The following is a 13,970-nucleotide window of genomic DNA, read 5'->3' as shown; positions in this document are numbered from 1 at the left end:
GAAGGGGATTGTTTCCTTAATTTCTCTTTCTGACTGTTCATTGTTGGTGTATAAAAATACCTCTGATTTCTGAGTATTGATTTTATATCCTGCCACCTTGCTGAATTCATTTATCAGGTCCAGTAGTTTTTTGACTGAGACTTTAAGGTTTTCTATATACAATATCATATCATCTGCAAATAATGATGGCTTTACTTTTTCTTTTCCAACTTGAAAGCCTTTTATTTCTTCTTCTTGTCTGATTGCTGTGGCTAGGACTTCCAGTGGGAAGGATTGCTGTGGCTATGTTAAATAAGAGTGGTGAAACGGGGCACCCCTACCTTGTTCCTGATCTTAAGGGGATTGCTTTTAATTTTTGCCCATTGAGTATGATGTTGGCTGTGGGTTTCTCATAGATGGCTTTTATCATGTTGAGGTATGTTCCCTGTATTCCAGGGGTCTCAAACTCAACTCAGCATGTGGGCCGCAGATCAAGATCACAGCCGTTCGGTGGGCCACACTAGGTCTACAAAAGGCAACTGTTACACAACACTTTTCTCACTGCAGTTGAAAACAAAAAAAAATCAGTACAACAAACACAATCATACATGCAGTCTACTCAGTGTCACAAAACAACCAGAAACTGTAGTTCGCATCACAACTGCTGTTAACTAAGCTAATATCTAGCTAGGATGCTAGAGAAATGAAAAATACAAGTAGGCCCCTAGGCTTACTTAATTTTATCCAAAATATTTTGAACTTCATGGATTAGTCTGCGGGCAGCACAAAATTGTTCCGCGGGCCGCGAGTTTGAGACCCCTGCTGTATTCCCACTTTGCTGAGAGTTTTGATCATGAATGGGCGCTGGATTTTATCAAATGCTTTTTCTGCATCTATTAAAATTATCATATGGTTTTTCTCCTTCTTTTTGTTTATGTGATGAATCACATTGATTGATTTACAAATATTGTACCAGCCTTGCCTTCCCAGAATAAATCCCACTTGATCATGGTATGATTTTTTCCATATGTTGTTGGATCCGGTTTGCTAATATTTTGTTGAGAATTTTAGCATCTATATTGATCAGAGATATTGGCCTATAATTTTCTTTCTTTGTGTTGTCTTTGCCTGGTTTTGGAATCAGAATTATGCTCACCTCATAAAAGGAGTTTGGAAGTCTTCCTTCCTCTTGAATTTTTTGAAATAGTTTGAGAAGGATAGGAGTTAGTTCTTCTTTGAATATTTGGTAGAACTCACTTGTGAAGCCATCAGGCCCAGGAATTTTCTTTGTTGGGAGTTTTTTTGATAACTGTTTCTATCTCATTTGGTGTAATCAGTCTGTTTAGGTTTTCTGATTCTTTCAGATTGATTTTTGGAAGATTGTATGTTTTAAGGAATTTGTCCATTTCATCTAGGTTGTCTAGTTTTTTGGCATACAGTTCTTCATAGTATTTTCTTACAATATTTTGTATTTCTGTTGTGTCAGTTGTTATTTCTCCACTCTCATTTCTAATTTTATTTATTTGAGTCCTCTCTCTCTTGTTCTTGGTGAGTCTAGTTAAAGGTTCATCGATCTTGTTTACCTTTTCAAAGAACCAGCTCCTGGTTTCATTGATCCTCTGTATTGTTTCTTTAGCCTCTATGTCATTTATTTCTGCTCTGATCTTTATTATTTCCTTCCTTCTACTAGCTCTGGGCTTTACTTGCTGTTCTTTTTCTAGTTCTTTTAGATGCAGGCTTAAGTTGTTTATTTGAGCTTTTTCTAGCTTCTTAAAGTGTGCCTGTAGTGCTATGAACTTCCCTCTCAGGACTGCTTTTGCTGTGTCCCATAAATTTTGAGTTGTTGTATGCTCATTGTCATTTGTTTCTAGGAATTTTTTTATTTCTTCTTTGATCTCATTTTTAATCCATTCATTATTTAACAACCTGCTATTTAGTTTCCATGTGTTTGAGGAATTTTGAGCTTTTTTGTTGTGGTTCATTTCTAGTTTCATGCCATTGTGATCGGAGAAAGTGCTCGATATGATTTCAATCTTCTTAAATTTGTTGAGACCACTTTTGTGCCCTAACATGTGGTCTATCCTAGAGAATGTACCATGAGCACTTGAAAAGAATGTATATTCTGCTGCTTTAGGGTGAAAGGTTCTGAAGATATTTATTAAATCGAGTTGATCTAGTGTGTCCAATAAATCTGCTGTTTCTTTGTTAATTTTCTTTCTTGAGGATCTATCTAGTGATGTTAGTGGAGTATTGAAATCCCCTACTATTATAGTACTGCTGTTGATCTCGCCCTTTAAATCCATCAAAGTCTGCTTTATATATTTAGGTGCTCCTATATTAGGTGCATAGATATGTATAATAGTTATATCTTCCTGTTGGATTACTCCCTTTATCATTATGTAGTGGCCTTCTTTATCTCTTACTATATCCTTTGTTTTGAAGTCCAATTTTTCTGATATAAGTATTGTTACCCCAGCTTTTTTTTCATTTCCATTTGCATGAAATGTTTTTTTCCATCCTTTTACCTTCAATCTATGTGTATCTTTTGTTCTAAGGTGTGACTCTTGTAGACAGCATATGTACGGGTCCTGTTTTTTTATCCACGCAGCTACCCTATGTCTTTTGATTGGATCATTTAATCCATTTACATTTATGGTTATTGATATGTAGTTGTTTATTGCCATTTTATTCTTTAAAGCTGTATTCCTTTTTTGCTATGTTCTTTTCCCACTTTCATCTGTTTACAACAGGCCCCTTAACATTTCCTGCAGCATTGGTTTGGTTGTAATGAATTCCTTGAGTTGTTTTTTGCCTGGAAAGCTTTTTATTTCTCCTTTGATTTTAAATGATAGCCTTGCTGGATAAAGTAGTCTTGGTTGTAGGTTCTTGTCCTGCATTACTTTGAATATTTCTTGCCATTCCCTTCTGGCCTCAAGTGTTTCTGTTGAGAAGTCGGATGTCATCCTTATGGGCACTCCTTTGTAGGTGATAACTTTTTTTTTTCTCTTGCAGCTTTTAATATTTTCTCTTTATCACTTAGCTTTGGTATTTTAATTATGATGTGTCTTGGTGTAGGTTTCTTTGGGTTTCTCTTTAATGGAGTCCTCTGTGCTTCTTGAACTTGTGAGAGTTTCTCCTGCATTAATTTAGGGAAGTTTTCAGCTATGATATGATTGAACAAAGTCTCTATCCCTTGTTCTTTCTCTTCTTCTTTAGGAACCCCTATTATGCGGATGTTATTTCTCTTCATGTTGTCACAGAGCTCTCTAAGAGTTTCCTCAGACTTTTTGAGTCTCTTTTCTTTTTTCTTCTCTGCTTTCATGCCTTCATTCCAGTTGTTTTCCAACTCGCTGATTCGATCCTCAGCTCTATCTATCCTGTTTTTAATTCCATTGTGGTCTTAATTTCTGATATTGTATTTGTCATCTCCGACTGATTCTTTTTTATACTTGCTATTTCTTTATTTAGGTGTTCATAATGACCATCCATTGTTGTTCTAAGATCCCTAAGCATCCTTACAATCATTATTTTGAACTCCGCATCTGGAAGTTTGATTATTTTCATATCACTCAGTTCATCTCCTGAAGGTATCTCTTGTGGTTTCATTTGGATTGCACTTTTTTGTCTTCTCATTGTGTTTGGGTGTTTTATTTGTAGAGTTGGTTAAGTCTAGGCTTGGTGTTGTCTGCCTCCAGTTTTCAGTTGTGTTATTTCTAGGTCTTCTTGGGTTGGTTTCAGCTATTATTTATAATCCACTTTCAGATTTGGGCAGCTTTGAAGTCTTGATTTGTTTGTTTTCTTAACAGGTGATAGTCTTGTTTATTGATATCAGCAGGGGGCTTCCTTGAAATTGTATCCAGGAATAAGATGGGTGTAACCTGAGACTCTGAAGGCCTCTTTCACCAACTAATCTCTCTGGGGGCAGGGTGTTTTCTCAGCTTCAGTAGGGGGAGGTGTATCTCAGATCTCCATGGAGACCTGAGTTACTGCTCCTCCTCCCCACTTCTTGTTTTTAGCTGTGTCTTGTTGTGCTGATTGGAGCTGGAAAGATGTCCAGAGATCTCTGATCTGAAGCAATTCAGTACTGTTTTGTAGAAGGTTCAGTCTCTCCCCCGGCTATGGCCACCTCCAGCATGGATGAGTCAGCTTTTTTAGTTTGTCTCCTGCATTCTTAGCCCCTCACAGTCTGTCTCTCTCTCTGTCCTTTCCACTTGGGAGATAAGCTGATCTTTTCAACATACCTCGCTCCCTGGTCACCAGCCAAGTGGCTGTGAGCAGTATTTTCTGCTCTTTTCCCTGGGCTTAGATCCCCTCTGGGCTCTCAGCCTCACCCTCCCCCCTCCATTCCTGTAAGCAGGGGAGATTCAGGCGCTCCCTACCAGGTTTGTTGTGGCTTCTTCTTTGCTCCTTGGTTTTTGAGAGCTGTTCTTGTAGTCCAGAGTTGGTTTTTCACACTGATTTTTCCTAAATTGATTTGTATTCCAGTTTGGTGGTGAGAGCTGGACATCTGTGCATCTGCCTACTCTGCTGCCATCTTCTAATCCCCAGAACTATTAAGGTTTTTAACTCACATTGAATCAATTTAGGTAGTTTCTTTTCAAAAACTATATAATACTTTATCTATGGTGGAAATTCCTTCTCAAGTAAGGTAGGTTGTGAGAATAGTCTAGGTTCCCAAGAATTTTCAAGATTGCTTTAACAGGTAGGGAGAAGAAGGTAAATCAGGCACTTCTAGCCTAGCTGCTCTCATGTTCCAAAACCTCCTCATCACCTGGTGAAAACTCAGTGTCTGCCTGGAAGTCTATCAACAACAATAAATTTATTTAAAATGTATGATGTTCTAGATAATATGGTAAGTATGTTAGTTATATTATCTAATGTAATCCTTACAACCAACTCACAAAAAGTAGGTATCATTACTCCCACTTAAGAGATGAGGAAATGAAATATTGGAGAAGCAATTTATCCGATGTGTAGGTGGTAAGCCAGTCTAGCACCCAAGTTTACATGACTCCAAATTATTTATTTAATTATTATGCAATATTTTCTCTTATTCTGAGCCAATTTTCTCTGTTGTTCTGTAATGTATTGCTTAATTCAATATCTTTATAAACATTAACTATTTCTCTTACCTGCTGCAGGTGATAAAAGAATCTGAACTGAAAATGAAGAAAAGCATTCTAATACTATTAGCTATAAAAGACTTTATCACCATGTTGCAAGAGGGATGGGCTTAGAAAAATCTCAGATTTTTCCAAAAACCGAAAATGTTACATGTTCTACATTTTCTTGCCTAAGTGCAATTGAAGTGCAAGGCTTGGTCTGTAGTACATTAAATGATATACCAATGATATTTTTACTCATTTTTATATCTTAGAGCCAAGAGATTTGCAGCAGCATGAGTTTTCAGTGTATAGGACACTTAAAACATTAATATCAGCCCTGACCAGGTGGCTCAGCACCAAGGACGTGGGTTCAATCCCTGGTCAGGGCACATATGAGAAGCAACCAATGAGTGCACAAGTAAGTGGAACAACAAATTGATGCTTCTCTTTCTCTCTCTCTCTCTCTCTCTCACCCCCCTCAAATCAATGAGAAAAAGTTTTTAATATTATCTATAATTTTTAAAATAAAAGTAGAGCCTGACCAGGCGGTGGCACAGTGGATAGAGCATCGGACTGGGATAAGGAAGGACCGAGGTTTGAGATTCTGAGGTTGCCAGCTTGAGTGCAGGCTCATCTGGTTTGAGCAAAAAGCTCACCAGCTTGGACCCAAGGTCGCTGGCTCAAGCAAGGGGTTACTCGCTCTACTGTAGCCCCACGTTCAAGACACATATGAGAAAGCAATCAATGAACAACTAAGGTGTCGCAACGAAAAACTAATGATTGATGCTTCTCATCTCTCTCCGTTCCTGTCTGTCTGTCCCTATCTATCCCTCTCTCTGACTCTCTCTCTCTCTGTCTCTGTAAAAAAAAAAAAGAAAGAGAGAAAAATAAATTTAAAAAAAATAAAAGTAGAAATACCTATTATGAGAATGGCTGAACTAGTGTCTCAATAATCAAATAATCAGTGATGGAAGTATACTAATTAAGAGTCAGTGACTAAGATCATTAAAGGGAATTAAGTATTTCTTTAGATTAGTTCTTAGAACAAATAAAGGAAAAAATCACTGCCATTTAGCATTGCTTGTAAAATCCAACTTGAAAAGTATATATGTAGTTTATAGAGAAGATGCTTTAACATGGACCAGAGGGGGGGGAAAGGTCATTTGAATATTTAGATCGATTAATAGCCTATTAGATCCTTATTAGGACTTGTCTATATCCTTTGCACTGAGATACTCTATAACAATGAAGCAAGTCTAATAAAAAATTTTTAAATGAACCACCATTTGTATAGGAAGAAAGGACTTTTTTAAAGAAAAAATAATAAAATGAGAACATTTCAATCACCCAGTCAAAAAAAAAGTAAAGCACAAATGAAGCAAAAATGCAGTGGATGGTTGCCCACTTGCTAAGTCCCAAACTAAAGGCAGCCCTGATATGTGCCACCTCACCAAAGAGAAATGCAGAGATAGGACTAAAGCAACAGGTTGCCTCACACCATACAACTCAACAACTATTCTATGAATCCCCTTTCACTTCATGATTTTTTTTTAATTTTTTTTTTTCAGAGACAGAGAGAGAGTCAGAGAGAGGGATAGATAGAGACAGACAGACAGGAACAAAGAGATGAGAAGCATTAATCATTAGTTTTTTGTTGTGTGTTGTGACACCTTAGTGGCTCATTGATTGCTTTCTCATATGTGCCTTGACCACAGGTCTTCAGCAGACCGAGTAACCCCTTGCTCGAGCCGGTGACCTTGGGTCCAAGCTGGTGAGCTTTTGCTCAAACCAGATGAGCCCGCGCTCAAGCTAGAGACCTCGGAGTCTCAAACCTGGGTCCTTCCACATCCCAGTCCAACACTCTATCCACTGCGCCACCACCTGGTCAGGCTCACTTCATGTTTTTGAGAAAAAAATCCTCTTGTGTAGATGATTTTGTCTGAGGCCAATGGGGTCTGCTTGGGTGGTACTGTTTTATCCTATGTCCAGTATTTCCCCAACATTCACATAAGCCTCAATAAAAGATGTTAGTTATTTTGCATTCATTAAACTATTGATTTTATTTAAAAGTAGAAGCATGGCAACAGAAAGAAAAAATAGTTTACCGATCTATTTAAATATGTCTGGCTGGCCCTGGCCAGTGGCTCAGTGGATAGAGCATTGGCCTAGCGTATGCACATACCAGGTTCAATTCCCAGTCAGGGCACACATGAGAAGCAACCATCTGCTTCTCTTCCCCCACCCCTTTCTGACTTCTCTCCCTCTTCTCCTACCGCAGCCAGTGGCTCAATTGGTTCGAGTGTGGCCCGGATGCTAAGGATAGCTCATTTGATTCAAGAATCGGGCTCAGACAGGGTTACCAGGTGGATCCCAGTCCAGGCATATGCAGGAGTCTGCCTCGCTATCCCCCCTCCTCTCACTTAAAATAATTTAATAAATAAATAAGAGAGAGAGAGAGAGAGAGAGTGTGTGTGTGTGTGTGTGTGTGTGTGTGTGTGTGTGGCTATCTATTTAGTATGCATCATGCCAAAAAAGACTGGATGGATTTTTACAAATTAAGAAAGTAATTTGGGTTGATCTGACTTAAATATAGTCTATTTGTTGTAGCAAATATTTTGGATTGGCAGAATCAACATCAATTTTAATCTTTTTGTCTTATCATTCTGATACTATGGTGGCCATAAATTTTTTCCCCTGATTCTCGCCAAGTTCCCTTGCAGCTATGGGTCTGGATATGATTTAAGCTCTACCAATCACACACATTCAAGACTTAAATTTAGAACTGAGGTAAGTGTGAGAGAGGCAGGGCACGTGGCATCATTTGTGCTGGTGCAGATGGAACAGAGGTGGTATGGCCCCAGGGTTGTACTGATTTAGCAGAAGCAGCTTCCTGACCATGGTAGCAGCTTCTTCAATAACCCAGTTGGGCAGGAAGACTTTGAGAATTCATCCTGGTGTCTTCCCTCTCAGCTTAGAGTCATCTCTTGAGTTCTTCTAACAATTCTTGGACTTACATCATAACCCATAATACATTCCTTTTTGCTTAAAACAGCTACAGTAGATTCTGTCCTCTGTAAATGAATCCTAAACAATTAATATGATTTATATAAAATTCAGCATAGAAGGGCCCAAGGACACGGAGAGTTCCCAGATCATCAACCAGGAGAGACACACTCTCTTTGGGCAATTGAGACTGCTGCTCTAGATAGAAACTGTTTTTGCCTTTGAAGAGATGACACATAATCTTCCAGATCTGCAAACAATAAGGCACACAGACTTCTATGACAATCAATCAGGAGACATGGTCTCTCACAGGCTCCTGAAATCCAAATTCAACATTTAGTTGGCTCCAAATAATTAGGAACTTACCATACCTAATAAAACACTGCAGACAGAGAAAACAAACGGTTGTGCAAAAATGAGCCACAGATCAGCTATGTTAAGGAATCTAACAGAAGTTTAATGTCCACCATTTACCATCTAATTGTCCATGCTATTCCTAAAACCCATTACTAAACTCCAGAGATTATGAAATCCTTATTAAAGCAACTTGAAAAATCTGAACATTTAAAATAAATTAATGTCTAAAACAGAGCCTGTCAGTACGTCTGCTAAAGGGATATTCTCTAGAAAAACCACTGATGCAACTTTCCACTGGCTTTTACATCTCTGCTCTTCTCTGTGAGCCTCTATGATACTATGAGTTCAGAGGAAAAGTTTGAATGAGCGTGTTGGTTTGTGATTCAGCTGCTGCTTTCATTGGCAACTCTACCTCACACAGTAAAAGGAAGTCACTCTTATAACTCCTGTACCTAAATTGACAAGTAAAGTCTATAAGGAAGCAGTTCTGTATTATTATAATTATAGGGAAAATATTACAATTCCAACTCTGAAAACTCTTGGTTCTAATAAATGTCATTTAACTATAGCTGATGATTCTCCCAAGTAATATCAGGTGATAATAAAGCTAATGAAAATAAGAAAAAGTAAAAATATGTTATGGTAAGCACAAAGTACTATACCTCAAAAGTGTTGGTAAATTACTTCAATGTGAAAAGTAGGAGAAAAGAAAAGTTAGTTCAAGTGACAGCTGTTGAAACAGTAACATATTAATTGATATCATCCACGTGATATTAATTACTAAGTGCAAAGAAGCTCAACTTGTTTTCTTTATTCAGGCAAAGAACAAATAAATTCAAAATCAACTGCTTGCTTGAAACTTATTTAACATTTTTGAAGTCAGGATAAGGTTTTAAAGTTTTTAATGTATCTATTTAATTGTATGCTTGGTATGAAGCCATCTATAACTTTCATAGGATATTAACCTTAATCACCATAGTACTGCATAATCATACTGCAGTACTCCGGTGCTCCGTCATTTCTTTGCCACTCAGGTCTAAAGCAACTTTGGTTGGTTTTGTAGAATTAGTCATTTGCTCTGAATACACTCTGAGACCACATGATATAATCACCAAGAGTCTTAGGAGAGGTTATATGGATAAGAAAGATATTTTAGCTGTCAGGGGGCTATCCTTAGTAGAATCACAGATAAGCTCAAATATTAGACTGGACAAGTCAGAACAAATATAAGAATATAAAAAACACCTGACTTGCATTCAGGTTCTGATAGCCTTGGGGTAGCAACCAGGGCAGGCAATGAAACCCATTGGTCGGCCAAGGTAGATTTTCTTTCTAACTGCCTGGTGAATTCAATTCTGTCATATTGAGCAGCAAGATGCTGGAGAGTTGGGATGTCTCCTTCTAATCAGTGAAATAAGCTTTAGATCACCCAGAGCAATCTTTCTAAAAACTGATTTATTTTAAAAGAGTAAACCAAGGTGATTAATATTTATCAAAAAAGTCAAAAAAAAAAAAGGGAACCTAAGACATACTTCATAGATTTTTAAATGATCACTCTTGAAACTGTCACCTGTCTCTATTTCAGTCAGTATAATGTCTTACTTCAGAATTTCTTTGGATATCATTTAAATAGAAATTCAAAAAATATGTCCTGATTACAATGACTATTTGATTCTCTGAAAAGAAACATGATTGATTTCATTTTTTAAATCTCACAGTTAGAAATATGGCTACTTTGGGTTCAGTATTGAGGGAAGCCTCACAAATATTCCCTATTCATCAACTCATAAACTAATATCATGAAACTGACCATGCTTATGTATGGAAAAGAACTGCTGAAGGAATATATTTAGGGAGTTTATATTAATCTGTATAAAATCACTCCTTCAGAATATAAATTAGAGTTTTTGTCCAGAAATGGGCCTTCTGAGACAATATAACTTTCCAATTCATTTACCATAACTCAAAGGTCTTAGAGGCTTAAAAATGGTTAATGAACCTGGCCAATAGTGGTACAGTGGATAGTGTCGACCTGGACACTGAGAACCCAGGTTCAAAATCCCAATGTCGCTGGCGTGAGTGAGGGCTCATTCAGCTTGAGCACAGGCTCACTAGCTTAAGCGCAGGACTGCTTGCTTACACATGGGATTATCGACATCATCCCATGGTCACTGACTTGAGGCCAAAGGTCACTGGTTCGAGCAAGGCGTCACTGGCTCAGTTTGAGACCCGTGGTCAAGGCACATATGAGAAGCAATTAATGAACAACTAAAATGCCACAACTACAAGTTGATGCTTCTCATCTCTCTCCCTTCCCCCCACCCTTTCTCTGTCTCTCTTTGTCTCCCTCTCTCATAAAAAAAAAAAAAATTTAATCAGAAAATTCTATGGTCCATGAAACATCAAATGCTAATGACATTTTCAAACAGTAAATGACACAGAGAGCATTTGATAGAAAGCTGCTACTTTTTTAAATGTTTCACCCTATTAAAAATTTTTTAACAAACCAGTCACCCCTTGATAGCTTTCTGAAACATAAACTACCCAATAAGGACTCCAGGAGCAAAATACCCACAACCCAAGAAAATCCAATTAAACTATCAGAAGCAGATTAAGGTCGGTTGAGGCCCAGCACGCAGAAGAAAATATTGACCCCTTAAAAAAAAGAGAGAGATAGGGAAAATAAAAATACATGTTAACCATATTTTTAAATAAATGAAAAATAGTATCTACTATTAATGTTAAAATTGCACATATAAAACCAAACTTGGTGTCATTAGAAAAAAATGTAAAGTTGAGGTTTTGCGGGGCCCTTCAGAAGTTGGGGCCCAGGATGCGCGCCTGGTGTGCTTGCCGTTAAATCTACCTCTGTAAACTATGAAATCATTTTGATCAGAAGAAGCTTTGAAGTCTTTCTAAAGCCAGTATTCATTCTCCAAGAAATGGTCAGAACCTCTCTTTTCTTAAATCTAGACAGAATTTACTATGCTAGAGATTACAATTTTTTAAAATCCAGACAATTATTAGTAATTTTAGTGTTTTTAACCTAAAGAACCACTGAAATCCTTCAGCATATGGTTACTAACCTGAAATCCATCACTTAGCCATTTAAGTCTGCTTGCTGGCCTGATCTTTCATAGCTTTTCCCTTTATTCAGGCTGAAAGAGCAGATAACCGAGTCTCTAACCCTGGTCGCCAAGCTTTAATCCCCTCCACCACTTTCTTCTGTTGAGTGATTCAGAACATTGCTTAGTAAAGTATGAACAGGATCAATTTTGAAGAGAAGTCAGGACTTCAACTAAACCTGGATTCAAATCCTGTCTTTATCATAACTAAATATGTGCCTTAGAGCAAGTTATTTAATTTCTCTGGGCTCTTTTCTTCATCTTTAAAATGGAGATAGTCATTGCCTACCTCATAGGTGGCTGAGGATTAGGTGAGGTGATCCTGCAACTGCGCACCCGGTAGGCACAGCAAATACTTGATGAGGTTCCTCATCAATAACTGTTTTTTAGTGCTTACTGCATCCCAGGCTCCATGCTATGGGCTGGGGACACAACAGTAAGAAAGGCGTAAACAATCCCATCCCAAGGAAGTCAATATTGAAATGGGGAATATAGAATAAAAACAAACTAATAAAAATAATTACAAATAATGATGTGTTGGGTGGAAACCAGCAAAGGCTGAAGTCAAGCATACAATAAAGGGGAGAGAAACTCACCAAAGGCTCATCCAAAGAAGTGGCATTTAAACTAATAACTGAAGAATGACAAGGGCTTGACCATTCAAGTAGGAGAAAGGGTGTTAAAGGTAGAAGAAAAAAAAGCAAGTGAAGAAGCTCTGAGAAAAGTAAGAGCTTGGAAGTGAAAAAAAATTCATTGGAAACGAAGCACAGAGAGGGGGAAGTATGGCAATGGGGTGGGCAGGGCTTTAGAAGCCACTGCTCAGAGCTTCGAGGGAAGTGATGTGATCCTATTAATAAGAAGCACAAACGGTCAGTCATTTGCCCATGTCCCAGTCAGGGGTCTTGTTAGCTAGATCGGTTCAATGTCCCGAGTACAGAAGCAAAAGTTTCCCCCACCACTCCACCAGGCATCCAAAGGACCACTTCCCTTTTCTCAGCTTTGTGTATGGAGGTTATAGAATTGCAAAAAGGGGAGGGGGCAGGAGTAGACAGTGAAATAAGCCAGAGATTTGGGCTGCTGGGGTGACACTCCTGCTGAACAGTAACAGGCAAGACTGCTGATAAATAAAATTCTCACCGAGTATTGATGATAGAAACAAATAGGGGATGGAAACTGCTAGTTCTATGACAGCAGGCAGGCTCTGGTCAGTGACTCGAGCTTCCACAGGGTCTTGGGTACTTAAACAGCACCCCTCACTGAGGGTCTTACTGCCTCTGTTCCATACTGAGAGATCAGGAATCTTTAGAAGACTTTAGTTCCTGTGGGTCTAAACACTCCATCTAGCCACATGCGCCTACAGGAAAACAAGGCACAATCTTCCTCTGTGTGGGCCTCTACAGATATCTCTCTCCCTCTAGCTTCCCAGCACACATGCACTTCATAGACTTTAGTAGACACGTGTGTAAGTTCTTCCCCTTGCCTCCTCCTTTCTCCTAGTTCTTTCACAGGAGACTCTGTGGGCCCATTAGAAGTAAATCATCACAAACTAGGGCCCCTTCTCTAAAAGACAGAAAAGAGCTTCATGTCAAACCTTTTCCAGAAATGAAAAAATAAGATGCTGATATTTTCATTTTAAAGAAGCTGAACATTCATGTCCTTTAATAAACATATTAGAGCACTCTCATTAGTGTGTGAAATATAAATTAGAGGAGGCAGGAATGAAAGAAGGGAGAGCAATGCCAAGCCTGTGGCAGCGGCCCAGATGAGAAATGAGGTGTAGAGTACAGGAAAGTGGAAAGATGCGGGTATACCTGGGAGACATTTTTGGAGATATATTGAAAGGGACTTACTGCTAAATTAGACATGGTGGGTGAAACAGCAATGAGGTGAATTATGATCTCATGTCTTCTCAGAAAAAAAAATTGAGAAAAATAAGGCTTTTAAGAAAAGTCTCGGCCCTGGCCGGTTGGCTCAGCGGTAGAGCGTCGGCCTGGCGTGCGGGGTACCCGGGTTCGATTCCCGGCCAGGGCACATAGGAGAAGCGCCCATTTGCTTCTCCACCCCCCCCCTCCTTCCTCTCTGTCTCTCTCTTCCCCTCCCGCAGCCAAGGCTCCATTGGAGCAAAGATGGCCTGGGCGCTGGGGATGGCTCCTTGGCCTCTGCCCCAGGCCCTAGAGTGGCTCTGGTCGCAGCAGAGCGACGCCCCGGAGGGGCAGAGCATCGCCTCCTGGTGGGCAGAGCGTCGCCCCTGGTGGGCGTGCCGGGTGGATCCCGGTCGGGCGCATGCGGGAGTCTGTCTGACTGTCTCTCCCTGTTTCCAGCTTCAGAAAAATACAAAAAAAAAAAAAAAAAAAAAAAAAGAAAAGTCTCAAGTTTTACCCAAGCATGTTAAAGGCATTAA

This window comes from Saccopteryx leptura, chromosome 3, assembly GCF_036850995.1.
Source record: "Saccopteryx leptura isolate mSacLep1 chromosome 3, mSacLep1_pri_phased_curated, whole genome shotgun sequence".
NCBI classification, from domain to species: Eukaryota; Metazoa; Chordata; class Mammalia; order Chiroptera; family Emballonuridae; genus Saccopteryx; species Saccopteryx leptura.
This window is presented reverse-complemented; position numbering follows the sequence as displayed.